At 40.7% G+C, this 17,848-nt stretch overlaps 1 protein-coding gene across 3 annotated transcripts in view; it reads left to right on the plus strand.

Annotated features, from left to right (window-relative positions):
- The window catches only part of HBS1L (HBS1 like translational GTPase), a 105,439-nt gene that overhangs the window by 45,605 nt on the left and 41,986 nt on the right, over window positions 1–17,848 (plus strand). Inside the window, exon 1 of one of the 3 annotated variants that reach the window (XM_024208040.3) lies at window positions 5,731–5,750. The exons of the other annotated variants lie outside the window; for them this stretch is intronic. The gene's annotated coding sequence lies outside the window, so the exon portion shown is untranslated. Of the gene's footprint in view, window positions 1–5,730; window positions 5,751–17,848 lie in introns of those variants that run through there. 3 annotated transcript variants of the gene reach the window in all.

The following is a 17,848-nucleotide window of genomic DNA, read 5'->3' on the forward strand; positions in this document are numbered from 1 at the left end:
GGCTCCATCATGGGGGTGGGAAGTAGCATTGAGGAAAGGTTCTGAGCCTCATGTTCCTAATTTAAAATAGGAATAGCACATCCCTAGATCAGAGGGGTGTTATGAAACTTAATTGAGATAATGAAGTGAAGATGGCAGGTTGGGAGAGAGCAACTGGAAGATCTGGCAAAGATCTTTTATTAGAGGGTGCATCCACAGATTCATTTGAGCTTGCAATATGGGGATCGTACTAGATACCTAACTGCCTTTAGATGATTGCATGGCAGCTGTGGTCACAGCTGCTTTTCTTCCCCCGTTTACAGCTCCAAAGCAATTTATAACATTTTATTTTGTATTGTGAACCTCCTAATGACCTATGTCATTTTCACATTAAGTATAAAGATGTCATGTTCCCTGCCTAGGACTTGGGACTATTGTGCATTTTAAAACAATTGGGAAAATTAAAGTTGGTGTAGGGTATAGCAGCATAAAAATCATAATGTATGAGAGTTTTAACACTTATTGATAGACTTTGGTTGTATCATACAAATACATGTTGAAATACTTTAAACAAATGTATTAGCATGAGGAATAAAATCCTTAAGCAAATACTGTAAACATGTGCTGGCCATTTATTGGAGTTGCATATATCTACAAAATACCAGAACTGACTGGACTACATAATGGGCCTCACTTGGCAAATTTTATTTCTTTTTATTGTGTTACATATAATAGCAACCAGATGTGTTAAGCTAATTATATTCATTTTATATTCACAATTCAATATTTTTATGACATTTGTTTTACATAAATGCTGCTCTGGATGGAGTAATAGCTGTTTTTTAAATTAAACAAATAATTACTAAAAAACAGGATTTGATAATGGAGACATCACCAAATCCTAGCTTATAGTGGCACAAAACAACCCTTCCGATATCTGAAAACAACATGAAACAATTAATGGAAACAGTCTTCAGTACATGAATAAAATGCAGGTCTCTGCATTTCTGTTTTAAATATAGCAATACCATACACTTAAGTTTTGTTTTTAAAAAAAGCTTACATGATTATGGGTAGGTAATTGTTGTACATCTTCTGCATATTTTTTAAACTTTAGTAAAACTAATACTATAAAAGGTATATGTATTCTCAGCTAACTTCATTTTGAACAGATTGTGTGAAATGTTTAACTGTACCTAATTTACACGTGCAAAGGAAAACAATGCATTTCCCATGTTTTCTCTTACCATAATTTTTTTGTTCTTTAAAGACTAAGAATGTTCTTTAATAAATCTTCCCCTACTTTAGTATTAAAAATTTATTCAAAATTAATAGGTATTACTAAATGATTACATTTCACAAGCACTGTATTACATATATTATAAATAATTTTTTAAGTTGTTAAATGTTAAGGCTTTAACTTTCAAAAACTTAATTTTGACACTTGTAAATCACTTAAGCCTGTTAATATTTTCGTAAACATTTTCCAAAGGGTGAAGGTTTCCAATAGTTTCTTAAACATTTTGAATATAGCAGGTGGTCTAGAGGGTTTGTAACAGGCTAATCCCAGCTCTCATTCATGATCTTTGACAAAACACTTTTAATCTGTTTTAACATAACACTGTAGTAAGGCGGGCACTCACTGCTGCGGCGCCTCCTGCTGGTCAGTCCGGGAATTAGCTCATCCAGCTCTGGAGCACCCGCCTCTGGCCAGTTTTTTCCCTGCCCTTACCTGCCCCTCTATCTCCACCAGTTCAGGCTCCGCATCTCTCCCGGATCACTGTGTCCTTTACCTTGGGGTGCTGCCCCACAGCAGTGTCGCCACATTCTGTCTCTCCCCTCCCAGGGGAGCCCCAACCCCCTATACCCACCTTGCCCCAGTGGCTACTGCCAGTCATCATGTAGCCCCTTCTCTCAGGGGTAAACTGCAGTCTGAAATGGTCACTCATTACTTGCAAGGGGGTTGGACCTGCTGCCTTTTCTTGCCCTGGCTGCCTCCCTGCAGCCCTAGTACCTCCTCAGGCCTTTGCCACAAGGCCTCAGCCTGGGAGGTCGCCAGGCCAGAGCTCCCCAGCTCAGCCTGCCCTTTCCCAGTACTGCTCTGTCCAAGGTACCCTTGTCTCTACCAGGCAGCTAGGTCCTTCTGAAGCAAGACTGACCTCCGTCTCCCCAGGAGCCCTTCTTATACTGGCCCAGCCGGGCCCTGATTGATTGCCTCAAGCCCACTCGTGATTGGCTCCCGGGGCAGCCCTTTCCCAGGGCTGTTTTTAACCCCTCCCAAACTGGAGCGGGGTGACTGCTCCACTACAAACACTAAACGTATTTCTAATCTAACTGTTCTTGTATTGAATCCATCTCTGTATTGCTTACCTATAAAGGGAGTGGGTGGTGATGGAGAGGTATTATAATTTATTAATGTATATAAAATGTCAATGTATAGACAGTTTTCCTTACTACTAGACCTGATCAGACATCAGGATGTAATTTTTTGAAAAATATTACAAAACTTTAGTCAAACTGTGAGTTTTGAAAATTTTCAATTAGCTCTATATACTACTAATTTATGTAAGCAAAATACAGTAGTTATTTTTTTTTAAATGCCAGATGCAATAGGTAGCACGTTTTCATCCTTTTATATAAACATTAAGTTATAAGGGCCTGTTCTGTATAGCTCAGATAATGATTATCTAAAAGAAGAGAAATGTCCATCATATTTAACAGTTTGTTTCTACCCTCTTTGCTCATCCTCCCAGAGTTAGAGGCAAAGTGTGAGGGGTTTCTTTTTGTTTCAGTGCCCTAATTTGAGTGTCATCCAGCCCTAATGCCACCATACTTTCTTCGTAATTGGCTAGCACATTACAGGTGCTATAAAATAATAAATTCTCCTTTCCTTTGCTCCTCTCTTGTCTCCTTTGGAGCTTACTGTACTCCAGTTAATGAAATATAACTGTTAGAGGACCCAGTTACAACATAGTAGTTTTGGTAATGTAGATGACCCTTAAGAAAACTTAATTGCCTTTTACCTTTCTTTCTCTCTTACATTTGATCCTGTCTCCCCAAAATGGATACTCCCATTATTTTGATTACCACCAATTCCATTTTTCTCTAACTTCCTCAACTCCCCAAAATTTGCTAAAATTCTCTTAGACCCTCCTGTGGCCAAGATATGCATAGGCATTAGCTACTGCCTCATTTTTAACTGCATTTTGCAGCAAAGTGCTGTTCTAATGTCCTCCAATCACCTTTTGCACAACCATATCTTTGACAGATTTCTCTTTGGTTTTTCTCTGCTTATAGCATCAAAAGGGCCCTCCAGCATATCTTCAGTGACTTTTTTGTTGATTATGGGTACTACTTTTATGCTTACCTCAGTGCAGCTTTTGACACTACGGGCTGCTTCATCATTTGGTATTGCCGCTATACAGATGTAGGCATTTCTGGTTCTCTCTTGAAAATCTATACTGAAATCTGTTAAAGACGTGCAAAAGGTGATTAGAGGAAATTAGAATAGCACTTTGGTGCAAACACGGTATGTTGGGGAAGAGTCAACATAGCTTTTGTAAAAGAAAAACTTACCAACAATGTTAGAATTCTTTGAGGGGGTCAACAAATGTGGACAATGGTGATCCAGTGGATATAATGTATTTGGACTTTCAGAAAGCCTTTGATAAGGTCCCTCACCAAAGGCTCTTATGCCAGTGTCAGCAGTAATGGGATAAGATGGAAGGTCCTCTCATGGATCAGTAACTGGTTAAAAGGGAAACAAAGGGTAGGAATAAATTATCAACTTTCACAGTGTAGAGAGGTAAATAGTGGGGTCTCCCAAGGATCTGTACTGGGACCGGTACAGTTCAACATCTTCATAAATGATCTTGAAAAGGCGGTAAACAGTGAGGTGGCAAAGTTTGCAGATGATAAAAATGACTCAGTATAGTTAAGGCCAAAGCGGAGTGCAAAGAGTTATAGTGGGATCTCACAAAACTGGGTAACTGGGCAAGAAAATGGCAGATGAAATTCAGTGTTGATAAATGCTAAGTAAAGCACATTTGAAAACATAATCTCAACTATACACACAAAATGATGGGGTCTAGATTAGCTGTTACAACTCAAGAAAGATCCTGGAGTCATTGTGGATAGTTCTCTGAAAACATATGCTCAGTGTGTAGTGGCAGTCAAAAAAGCTAACAGAATTTTAGGAACCATTAGGAAAGGGGTAGATAAGACAGAAAAGATCATAATGCCACTACATAAAACAATGGTACACCCACACCTTGAATGACAGATTTTTTGCCCCAGATCCCTAAATGGCCCCCTCAAGGATTGAACTCACAACCCTTAGCAGGCCGATGCTCAAACCACTGAGCTATCCCTCCCCCCAGACGTCTCTTTTAAGATGAACAGTCCCAGTCTTTTTAAATCTATCCATGCATGAAAGCTGTTCCATTTCCCTAGTAAATTTTTGTTGTCCTTCCTTGTACTTTTTCCAGTTCTAATATAACTTTTTACAGATGGGATGACTAGGGGGGAGGGATATGATAGAGCTCTATAAAATCATGAATGTTATGTAGAAAGTGAATAAGGAAGTGTTATTTACCCTTTAACGTAATACAAGAACCAGGAGTCACCCAATAATATTAATAGGCAGCAGGTTTAAAACAAAGTAAGTACTGCTTTGTACAACACACAGTCAATCTTGTAAAGGCCAAAAGCATAACAGGATACAACAAAGAAGTTAATGGAGTATAGGGCCATCAATGGCTGTTAGCAAGATGAGCAAGGATGTAACCCCATGGTCTAGGTGTCCCTAAACCTCTGGCTGCTAGAAGCTGGGACTGGAAGACGGAATGGATCACTTGATAAATTGCCTGTTCTGTTCACTCCCTCTGAAGTGTCTGGTACTGGCCACTGTAGGAAAACAGGATTCTGGGCTAGATGGACTGTTGGTCTGACCCAATCTGCCCACTCTTACGTTCTTATGAGATAGTTCTTTTTCTGTTATTTCTCTTTTGTAGTCTTTGAGAATGACCCCTTCTCTGAGGAGATCCAAAGGGTACACTTCCTGAACTTGTGTTTCTCCTCTTCCTACCATTTCACCTGTCTGCAAACCATAGCCATTTTACATTAGCAGCTTCAGTTTTCTCTTAAATGAAATCCTTAGCCATGTTTCATTTCCTCTCATCTTCACTATTGCAACGCTTCTCACCAATGCTTTCCAGAGTCCAGAATGTTGTTAGCCATTTGTAAAGTTGGTAAGCCAGGTAGCTTTAGATTTGCATAATTTTTTAGAAGAATACCCTAAGCAACTTAATCGGGAAAACACTGTAAATTCAGTGTTAAAGTTGCACAATTAAAATCACAAATAGGAAGTGCAAAAATTAACACTAATGATTAAGCTAGTTGCATTGCATCAGTGTTATTCATGGTTTTTCTGATTAAATGTGTGTCTTAAAATATTACTTTTTAAACTTACCAAAAAAGTGTGCAACACACCAAATGAATATTGCTGTTTGAACCTTAATGTTTGTACTACTTTACTTCGATTTTTAGCCGTTATTCTTTTTTGAGACAATATCTGACAATACTGGCCTGAAAATACTCTATTTTTTAAAAAAAAAATTGAAGAGTTTTCAATATATAATTGGATTATTTTTTTAGTTCTCTGAAGTCACAAGTCTTCCAGTCTGTGAGATGCCTCAACATGCACTCTGCTAGTGACATTGCAGCCTCTGTGGCACCTTTTGAATTATGGGAGGAGTGTGGTGGAGGATCAAGTAAGTGCAGTTTTCATACACAATGACCTGGTTTTGCAAAGCAGTAAAAATAAATAAGAGAAAGTGGAAAGCAAAGATAAAAGTAACACTAAGAGAACATCACTCACTTCCCCCAGATAGGTCAACTCTTTGACCATTCATGGTTGGGGTGGTTGTAATTTCACCAGTAGAGTGCACACTAGGGTACTAACAGAGTGGAAGTTCTGCAACTTCACAAGGCCTAAAGGAAATCAGGTAAAATATTAAAACCAGTTATATGTTAGGGTGTCTCCAGATTGGGAATTTAAAAATCAGTTATGTGCTGATCGATTATCTTCTTTTCCTTAGCTCTTTGGGACATGATCATGTAACTTTAGTTACCGTACTTAATATCTTACAACTTGGATTGATATGCCACTTCTGTGTTACATTTCTGGAAGGTGTTTATTGAATAATGTTAGATAAATTGAAGAGCAGATTTGAGGTAATTTTGCTTTTTGTTTAGTAAATAACCTTCATTCCAATATTATCCTACTTCACTACCTTTCACACTTTAAATATATTTAAGTAATTTAACTGCTGTTTCTTGGGATCAGCTGAAGGCAATTCTGGTGCATAAGTATAAGCTTTGGGTCAGGACAGTTCTTATATTTGCACAGCGCCTTGCATATTTGGGTGCTACTGTAATCCAAATAATAAAAATATACATAAGTGGTATACCTATATATGCATAAAACACTAACATCTTTGTTTCTAAAATACTTTGTCAACACACAGACTAATAGCACCATCCTCTGGTGCTGTAATGTAAGTTTTAGATCAAACCTGACATTACTAACTGCATTATTTTTGGAAATGAAATTACATTTAATGTACCTGGTTTGTACATATTGTACTTTCAGTTTTACACACTCATATTGGGCCAAAGTCTCAACAGAAATTCTGTTAATTTGCATCGACTGTATACAGTTCTTTTCAATTTAGGTTACTGGCTAATGGATATACCTTTTTAGGGCTATCCCACATATAATGCTGAGTCTGTTCTTTATGTGCCCATTTATGGTCAGAGTTAAACTTCAGAAATATTGGGCTGAGTTTTTTCTAAATCTCAATGAAAGCCATATTACAGTCATTTAACTAAAATACGTTGAATAAGAAAACACCACTAACGATTCGTGGTTGTATGTCTGTGTGAGAATCAGATATTGTGGTGTTCTGTTATAGAAATGTACAGAGTGTAAATTTTTAATGCACAAATGATTGTTTATAACAAATTATGAGTTCAGATAAAATGCAGGGAGTTATAGATTGAGAAAGGAAATTGTTGAGCCTAACTAGGCAGATTAGCAAAGAAGCACGTATCCCACAAATCATGACTTTCCATAGGTACAGAATAAGCTGTATTGCCTTGTGATCATGTTAATTACTGGATTTTAGTCCATTGACTACAGTGGTTTGTCACCAGAAATTCCAGTGGAACTTTCTTGTTAGAAAATTGACAAGTGAAAAAATAATTCTTTTGGCTGACACATCACTCACTACTGGACCTTTAGGATTCTGCAAGACAGAAACATCTGATAAGGCAGCTGATATGCGTGCATACTCTAGGGAAATTGAAATGTGTGTGCCCCATCCAAAGCAGATCTTTGTTGTTGTTGTATACTTGAGTGCTGCTTTGATGAAACTGGAAATCTGGAAACAAGCATTATACTCTTAACAGCAGTGCTTTTCTTATACTATATTAGATGTGAATGAGAAATAGCAGCCCACTTATTCCTATTTGCATGTATGGTATACAGATGCTCCAGATATGTGACTGAAATACAGTCCAGTTTAATGAGCTTCTAAGGTATTTGCATATTACACACACAAAAACTGTGCTAAAAGAGCACTATTAATGTTGCAAAGTCAAGCATTCAAAAGTTAGGAAATGCCAAAATTAAGTCAAAGAATTTTTCCCTCTTGTGCCATATGCATTATAATACAGTCTGTACTTACATGAGCTCATACTACTTTTTGCCACAGGATGCTTGCCTCATTCAGTGCACAGGATGGACGTGCTCTCGGGATGAACCAGAATTGGGCAGTGAAAGGAGATTGTTTGTAGGATCCTGCTTTATTTATTGCAGAAGTTGGAAGGTGTGTAGTGAGTGAGGCAGGGGATTGCAGGAAAAGAAAGGGTGGTGGTATGGTTAAGGCAGTTGAATGCTACCTGGGAGGATTGGATTCCAAGGCCAGAAGGGACAATTTTGATTATCTGCTTTAACCTCCTATATAACACGCCATAGAATTTCCCCAAGATAATTCCTAGAACATGCCTTTTAGAAAAGAGAAGAATCCCGTATGACCCTTGATAAATTATTCAAATGGTTAATTACTCTCACTGTTAAAAATGTATGCCTTATTTCCAGTCGGAATTTGGTCAAATTCTAGTCATTGAATCATGTTACATCTTTCTCTGCTAAATTGAAGAGCCCATTATTAAATATTTTTCCCCATGTAGGTATTTACAAACTGTAATCAAGTCACCCCTTAATCTTCTCTTTGTTAAATGAATAGATTGAGCTTTTTGAGCCTATCACTATAAGGCGTATTTCTTAATCCTTTAATCATTCTCAAGCTTCTCTGAACACACTCCAATTTATCAACATCCTTCCTGAATTGTGGACACCAGAATTGGACACAGTATTCCAGCAGCTGTTGCACCAGTGCCAAATAAAGAAGTAAAATATCCACTTTACTCCTGCTTGAGGTTTCCCTGTTTATACATTCAAGGATAGCTTTTGCCCTTTTGGACACCACACCACACTGGGAGCTCATGTTCAGGTGATTATCCACCACAACTACCAAATCATTCTCAGTGTTCCTGCTTCCTAGGATAGTGTCTCCCATTCTGTAAGTGTGGCCTACCTTCCTTGTTCTTAGATGTATACATTTACATTTAGCCATATTGAGACACAAGACGTTTTCTTGCATCCAGAATTCCAAGTGATCCAGATCAAGCTGAATCAGTGACCTGTCCTCTTCATTATTTACCACGCCCCAATATTGGTTAGTCGCAAACTGTTAGTGATGATTTTATGTTTTCTTCCTGGTCATTAATAAAAATGTTAAATAACATAGGTACAGTAATCGATCCCTGTGGGATCCCACTAGAAACACAGCCATTTGATGATGATTCCCCATTTATATATACACATGTTGAGACCTGTCAGTTAGCCAGTAATTCATATAATGCATGCCAGGTTAATTTTGTATTTTTCTAGTTTTTTTTAATCAAAATATCATGAGGTACCAAGTCAAATGTCCCTTCTGACCTTAAAGTCTATGAGTCTTACAGAAGTCTATATTACATCAACACTATTACCTTTATCAACCAAACTGGTAATCTCATCAAAAAAAGATATCAAGTTAGTTTGATAGGATCTATTTTCCATAAACACCTGTTGATTGTCATTAAATACATTACCCTCCTTTAATTCTTTATTAATCGAATCCCATATCAGCCTCTCTGTTATCTTGTGCAGGATCAGTGTCAGGCTGACACGCCTATAAATTACCCAGATCATCCTGTTTACCCTTTTTAAATATTGGCACGTTAGCTTTCTTTTAGTATTCTGGAACTTTCCCAGTGCTTCAAGGCTTATTGAAAAGCAGCATTAATGGTCTAGCAAGCTCCACAACCAGCTGTTTTAAAACTTTTGGATGCAAGTAATCTGGGCCTGCAGATTTAAGAATGTCTGACTTTAGTAGCTGCTGTTTAACATCCTCCTGAGATACTAGTGGAATGGAAAGAGTGTTAGACTATGATATGACTATCTCATCTATTTTTCTCCCAAATACAGAACAGAAATATTTATTGAACACTTCCGCCATTTCTGTATTTTTGTTGATAATTCTACCATTTCCATCTAGTAATGAACCAATATCATTGTTAGATAGATAACAGGAACAAAAAGAATCGTATCCTATCTATCTATCTATCTAATTTTATTATTGACATCTAATGCCACTCCACCTCCCCTTTTGCTCACTTGATCTTTTCAAAAAGGTTATAGCCAGTGATTTTAACATTCCAGTCATGGCAGTCCTCCTATCATGTTTCAGTAATACCAGCTAGATCAAATTCACGCTCCTAAATGAGCAATTCCAATTCCTCTTGATTGTTATCCAATCTCCTAGCATTGGTGTATAGGCAATGCAAGAATTTCTTCTTTTTGTGTCCTTTGGTTCCTTGATAAATTTTGTTCTCTCATCCTTGATTTTGTGCTGAATGCTCACATCTTCTCCTGACTTCTCTTGCCAGCCTGTCCCCAAGGAAATTGATTCCCCCATCTATTGAGTCTAGAAGCCGTCCAAACTATATAGCCCCTTCTCCCTATAGAAGGTGGACCAATGTTTTCCAAACCAAAACCCTACACCACTTACCTAGCCAGTGTTTCACTTCCAAAATCTTCTGCCTACTGTCTTTGTTTCTGGGACAGGAAGGATCTCAGAGAAGATTGCTCTATCCCTGTCTCAGGTGCAAAGTTCCCATGTGGTGCTAAGCAGCCACTTAAACCAGACTTTTCCCAGCTGATCACTAATTTTGTGTTCTTCATATTCTGGGTGCCTGTCTTGAGACCCTGCAGTCTGATTTGCAGAAGCACTGAGCACTCGCAACTGAAGTCAATGGGAGCTGTGCTTTGAACATAAAAAGTGCTGTATAATGCTAAGTACTCTGAAAAATCAGGTGCTAGGTATCTTAAATTGGGCACCGAAAATTTCTGGATACTTTGTACATTAATCTTTGTGCCACAGTTCCCCATCTGTAAAATGGGAATAATCGTACTCCTTCACTTCACAGGCTTGTTGTGGAAAATAAATCTATTTATTTGTGAAGTATTTGGATACTATTGTGATGAGCACCATAGAAAAAGCCTCTGAGGAAATGAATAATTCTGTCTTCAGAACAGAGCATGAACAATGCACAGAAATTAGGCATGAAGCGACACATTGAACAAGGATGCAAAAAAATATGAATAGCTGCTTAAAAGAGCACCCTACATTCTGTGTACGGAATGAGGCAAGAGTCCTGTGGACAAAATGGTATGTGATCATGTATATTGAAGACTGTATCATAATGCATATGCACAAAGGAGCCAAATTAAGGTTGCCTAGGCAACCTTAGTTCTGGCATTTTCTAACTTTTGAATATTTGACATTACAACCTTTAATAATGATTTTTAATATAGTTTTTAAATGCAATTTCCTAGGTTTTTAAAAAAATCAAACTGAAAAAATAAAAATTTCATTATGTGGCATTATCTTGACACCCATGTGGGTCATTGACAGGGTTGGAATTTTTAGGTTCATCGTACAGGCCTCTGCTGCTTGAGCTAATAGAGTAACTGATAGTGGTAAGCTGTCATCCTATGTGGGGACCAGCACTAGAGGGGGATGAAACACGGAATTTGCCAGTAGGTTTCACAGACGTTTGCTGACAGCAGAGGAATGGTGAGACTCTGAAATCCTGGATTCCACTCCAGGCGGTGGAGGGGCATGTCTAATTACACAGACTCTTCTACCAATTTCCCCCAGGTGTGACCCCTCAGCCTCATTCCCTCCAAGCTGACTCTGTCCCAGTCCTGTCTCTTCCCTACCCTTGGGTCCTCATGCCAGTCCTTTCTCTTCACTTGGTCAGTTCCAGTCTCTACTTCTCAGATTTCTCATCCCAGTCTTCTTGCCCTATTAGGCTCACCCCTCCATACTTCCCATCCCAGTTCCAGTCTTCCCCCAGCTCCTTGTTTTCTGTCTCCTTGCCTGGCCAGTTCTCCCCCAATCCCAGCTCCTCATCCAGGCTCTGTCTTCCCCCACCCTCGCCTCCAGTCGCCTCTTTAGCCCTACTACTCCTGGTCCCCAGTACTACTGCATCCAATCTTAATGAATCCCCCTCCCTCCCCTTCACTCCCTCCAGTTCCTTGTCCCAATCTCTTTGCCCAGTCAGGTTCAGTTCTCCCCCTGCATACTAACTTCTCATCAGATCTGTCTACCTCTCCTCCACTCCTCCTTCCTGCACCCCACTGGTTCTCAGTGCCAGTCTTCCCCCTACAACTATTAGTTTTCCTCTCCCTCCCCCCCACCTCCATTCCCAGTTCCCTCACCCCACCCAAGACTTTGTCCTAATTTATTCCCCCCTGCAGGTATGCCTCTTGTCCCCTCTGCATTTGAATTGGGCAGTTTCCTCCTCCACAGTGTGTGAGCCCAGCAAGGGGGTCATTGAGAGCACAGGAAAGACAATCTGCCCACTCTTAGTTCAGGTGGCTGAACCTAAGTTCCCTATAAGCTGTGTGGGTGCGCAGGTGGGGAGAGGCGCTCGGCTCTGGCCCCGGAGCTGCCGCAGCCGGGGAGAGGTGATCTCCCCTGGCCCTAGCCCTGGAGGTGCCCTGACCGGGGAGGTGCCTCTCCCCCCGGCTCCAGGCTGCTGTGGCAAGAGAGGGATGAGGGGAGTCCTCTCTCCCCGCGGCAGCCCAGGGCAGCTTGCACCCTTAGCCCCAGCCAGAGCCCTCACCCCCACACCTCAACCCTCTGCCCTAGCCCTGAGCCCCCTACCGCACCCCAAACTCCTCATCCCTGGCCCCACCCCAGAGCCTGCACCCCGAGACAGAGTCCTCACCCCCCCCTGCACCCGAATCCTCTGCCCCAGCTCTGAGCCCCTTCCCACATTCCAAACCCCTCAGCCCCACCCCCCCCATAAATCATCTCCATATTGGTGCACATTACAAAATTCATTCCGCACATGGATGTAAAAAATTGGAGGGAACATTGGCCTGGACCCAGTACGGTGCGACACACAGCTCCTCAGAGCAGCAGTTACAGCTTCGAGTTGGGACATGCCCTGTGCAGATGGAATCTGGGGAATTTTGCTGCTAAAGTCTGTCTATACTGAGCATGTGCCAACTGTAGTTTTTCAAAAGCTTAGTACTTGGGCCAAATTTGGGTGGATTTTCACAGCAAAAAGCTAGTCCCAGACACAAAACCAATCTCTGCCAAATTTCAAGTCCCCAAAGCATGTCAGTACTAAACTTTTCAAAGAAAAAGGTTGCCAGGATTTTTTTAACATGGGCAAAATGTATTTTTCACTAGCCTTATAACAATCATTTTGACTGAAAATTTTTAAAAAAAAATTCATTCTGAGGCAGACACCTGACAGAAAGTTTTTGCCTAAACAACTGAAATTTGGCAAAGTCATAAGCAACTGAAAACAGGGTCATGTACTTGGAAGTGTTGGACAACTTTGATGGTAAGGGATGCTATTGACTCTGCCTATAATACTGCACAGTAATGAACTGTTCAAGACCTAAGTTGTTGCTGGAAGTAATGTGGGGAAATCCAATTGGATGTTATGTGTTCTGATAATTCAAACTAATCCTAATGATATACAGGAATTTGTTTTCAGTGCCCTCCTGTATCACCTTCTGAAACAGAACCTTACCACTCTTGAAATTAAATATCCCTATATTCAGGCACAAGCATAGAGTTATATTTTTAGCATTTTTCACTGAAAATGCCCACTAGTAGTTTCACTGAAAAATTTAAAAAAATATTTTCATATATTCACTGACTGAAACCTTACAGAGAAGATAATAGTTGGTAACAAGCCTAAGTTACCTGGAAAACCCCTGTCTGTGGTTTGTATTTAGGAAATAACCTTTCTTTTAAAAAGAAGAACAAAACTCAGTGTTCTTATTTGAGGAATTGTTTTCAATAATGTCTTGTGAGTAGCTGAATCTCAATATTGTGGGACTGACTTACCCTGCCTTTTCCCCCCTCCCCGTTTAAAATTTTAAAGTTTTCAGTTACAGATGTTCAGTAGCATCAACTGTACGTTGCAAGTACTTTATTCATAAATGTTGTATTCGGTTGCAATGTTTTGACTATTTTACTAAAAATTGCTTAGTTTTGAGTTTGTATAAGTTAAAATTGTAGAAAAACAGCTTTCTTTGCAAAGCAGAATTTTACATTAATATATTTATAGTGTGAAATTTGAGCTAGTTGGTGTATCTTTGCTGTTTGTGTTATCACTCCTTAAAGAGCTGCTGATGCCTCTTGGCAAATATAGAAAAGTCTGTTCTGTTTCATGTTTTAAGTTTTCCTTTCCTAGAGTCCTTTACTACTTTGTATATTTGTCTGAAAACCACATCCTATTTGTTCCAACTGGTACTTGTTTCTTACGTGCAGTGGACTTTGCTTTTAAGTTTTCTTGCTTGGTCAGTAGTGCCTTCTAGTGATGAGGACATTGTAAAACATATTTCAGAGGAATGTAAACTTTTAAAGATTTAAGTTCAGCAAACCTTTCAAATACTTTAGGAAGTTTGGAAGGGACATTGTAAAATCTGAGGATGAGGTAGTAGTGGTCTTCTAATTCTGAGTCACGAGGCATAAAGAGCACATGGTTGAGAATCCTGAACTTTTGAGCTCTATTCCCAAGATTGATGACTGGCCTTAATACCTTGTACTTATAGAGCAGTGGTCTACAATCTTTTTATGCACAAGATCACTTTTTGAATGTAAGTGCAACCCAAGATCTGCCCCACTCCGCTCACTCCATCCCCCCCCCCCCCCCCGCCCATTCTCCCCCCCCCCCCCCCCCCTCCCCTGGGCTGAGCCAGGGGGTTGGGGTTCGGGAGGGGGTGCGGGCTCTGGGCTGGGGCGAGGGGTTCGGAGTGTGGGAGGGGGCTCTGGGATGAGCCTGGGGCAGGGGGTTGGGGTGCAGGAGGGGGTGACGGGTGCAAGCTACGGGAGGGAGTTTGGGTGCAGGAGGGGTCTCTGGGCTGGGGCAGAGTGTTGGGGTGCAGGAGGGGTATGGGTGCTGGCTCTGGGAGGGGGGCAGGACAGGGGATTGGGGTGCAGGAGGGGGTTCAGGGTGCAGGACAGGGTATGGGGTGCTAGCTCCAGGAAGGGGCTGGGGGTTGGGGTGCAGGCTCCCTGCCTGACCCGGCCCCACTCAGGCACATCGGCACCTTCTCCCCATCATGAGCCGGGCCACCTCCCATCCCCCAGCCAGCCAGCCAGTAGTGCACCATGTGGCCACACCACTCCTGGAAGGGGCCAATGTGCCCCTGCGGCCCCTGGGGTGGGGCACGTGGCTACATATGCTACCCCTCTCTGCAGGTACCTCCCCCACAGCTCCCATTGGCCACAGCTCCCCATTCCTGGCCAATGGGAGCTGTGGGGGTGGTCCTTGCAGGCAGGAGCAGTGCACGGAGAACCCATCTCCCGCCCGGTGACCCCTCTACGCAGCCGCGGCTGGAGATTGCGATCGACTCGGAGTCTCTCCAGGATTGACCAGTCGATCATTATTGACCGGTTGGTGACCACGGTTATAGAGCATTGTACAAACTCTTAGGTGGGCCTCAATGCATCCCTGTAAATGAGGTAATTGCCATTGAAGGTCCCATGGCAATCTTGATCTAAATTGTGCAGTAAGATTCCTGAGTTCGGCAGCATTCTAGTACAGCAGACTGGAGATTTTGTGGCAGCTTCAAATATATTAAATTGAGTGTTTTATTGAATTAAATATGAAAACAAAAAATGAAAAATCAATATAATATTCCCCATTTCTTAATTTGTTATAACGTTTAATTTTATATTATCTCTTTTTTTAATTTTCCTTGTGCTGCAGAGTTTTGATTGGAAAATGCATAATTATATTACGGAAGTTGTCAAGAAGCTGGAGTTCCTTACCCATCTGTAAGGACCAGTGGAGATTTATGACCCAGAGAAAGCTGTTGGATATGCACATGAGCTGGGTGTTATAATAATTAACAGTGAAATAGTTAACTCTATTGATACTGAAATTTTCATGACTAGATGTCCTTGTAAACTTCTCATTGAGATGAATTCACACTTCACACAAGTGAAACACAGACTAGACTCAGGCTGACATCTCTGCATTCATTATGTTGCACAATGCTCATGTTTGGAAGGTTTTTACAATAGTAATGGCATAGAAACTTTTTTTAAATGATAGCATGGATTCTGGAGCATCATTCTGTGACAAGGGATGGATTTAGTGGACATGGCCCTTGGTTATCATCATAGTCACTTTACAGATGGGGAAATATTAAGTAGAGAAAGGGTGCTTCTGTACTAGAAAAAATGACTTATTACAAACAGTACAGCACCACTAATGTAGTCAAGGGTAAAGCTTTTTTTCTTGATGCTGTAAAATCATACCTGGAGCAGATTTATGTTACACAGAGCTTGAGCACAGTCTGGTAGTACTTACATCATTGGTGACTGTTGCCACAGTACAGGTAGACTAAGTGTTAATGACTACTTGCTCATGGTCATATAGAAAGTCTGAGACAGAGCAAGGAATAGTGAATGGAGAAAGTTAATAAGGAAGTGTTATTTACCCCCTCACATAACACAAGAACCACGGGTCACCCAATAAAATTAATTGGCAGCAGGTTTAAAACAAACAAAAAGAAGTACTTCTTCATGCAGTGCACAGTCAACCTGCAGAGATTATTGCCTGGGGATGTTGTGGAGGGCAAAACTATAACTGGTTTCAAAAAAGAATTAGATAAGTGCATGGAGGATAGGTCCATCACTGACTATTAGCCAAGATGGTCAGGGATGCAACCCCATGCTCTGGGTGTCCCTAGGCCTCTGACTGCCATGTGCTGGGACTAGATGGAGGATGAATGACTTGATGATTGCTCTGTTCTGTTCATTCCCTTTGAAGCATCTGGCATTGACCACTCTCAGACGAAAGGATATTGGGCTCTTTGGACCATTGGTGTCACCCATGGAAAAAAATTAGTGGGTGCTTAGCACCCACCAGCAGCCAGCTCCCTCCTCTGCCTCCAGCGCCTCCAATCTGCCTGCAGCCCCGCCAATCAACGACTCACCCTCCCTCCTAGCGCCTTCTGCTCGCTGCAATCAGCTGTTCTGCGATGTGCAGGAGGCGCTGGGTTCGTGGGACGGGGCGGAACGGGGCAGGGTGGAGCAGGGGCAGGAAGAGGCGAGGCGGGGTCTTAGGAGAAGGGGTGGAGTGGGGCGGGGCGAGGGTGGTAGTTTGGGGGAAGGGAGTGGAGGGTTGAGCACTCCCAGGGCCTAGAGGAAGCCAGCGCCTTTGCCCAGTATGGCCATTCTTATGTTTTTGTGAATGGAAGCCAAAATATCTAGTTCTCAATTCCATTCCTTAAGAACAAGACTATCCTTCCTCACCTTTTAACTTAGCTGACACATTCAGAACCTACAAGTGAGACTGATTCAAAGCTGAAATGATTCATAGCTTCTCAATGATTGAATTGATTTTTAAAAAAAATAACTAATATTTTGACCTTACTAACTTTAAATATTCATAAATTAAAAGCTACTAAATCATTTCTTCAGATTTGGCTTGTTTTGTAGAACTTGTTGAGATGCCAAACCATGTACTGTAGTGTTCTCTATAAATGTGTAAGAAATTCTGGTTTATTATATTTGACAAATCATTTATAGTAATACTGAGATATTTTACGTCACAAGCATGGGCAGAATTAAGGCTCAGTTTTCAACATTAACTCTGCATTCTCTGAATTGTTGAATGTTTAATTCAACATTAGTGCTGAGTAATCAATGCTAGGTTTTGGTATATGTTTCTTCTAAAGATTGGAAGTGCATAATTTATCTAGACTGGAGATACAGTAATGTAATTTGTAAGATAATGGGAAAGTACATATGCAGGGCTTCTAGTTTTAGGTTTAAATAAGTATTTAATGGCAAATGCTTGCTATTAACAAAGACAGAAAATATACTGAGAAATTAGTCTACGCTGAAAATATCTCATGGTCTCTGCATCCTTTCCAATAATCAGTTTCACATCTTCCATATGTACTTTATATGAATCTAAATTCATTTCCTGGCAGGAGGATTCTGATGAATATATTTGACAATCACAATTTTCAAATCAAGAATAGATTTTTTTCAATACAATATGTGCTTCGAATTATTTTGGGGAAGTTCTATGGCCTCCAGGAGGTCAGACTAGAGGTCCCTTCTGACCTTAGAATTTGTGAATATGTGAATCTATGATCATATGTATCTATGAAATGGATGCTGAGTTTTCAGTGCACAGATGTCCACAG

This window comes from Terrapene carolina, unplaced genomic scaffold (assembly GCF_002925995.2).
Source record: "Terrapene carolina triunguis isolate 2854851 unplaced genomic scaffold, T_m_triunguis-2.0 Scaffold85, whole genome shotgun sequence".
NCBI classification, from domain to species: domain Eukaryota; kingdom Metazoa; phylum Chordata; order Testudines; family Emydidae; genus Terrapene; species Terrapene triunguis.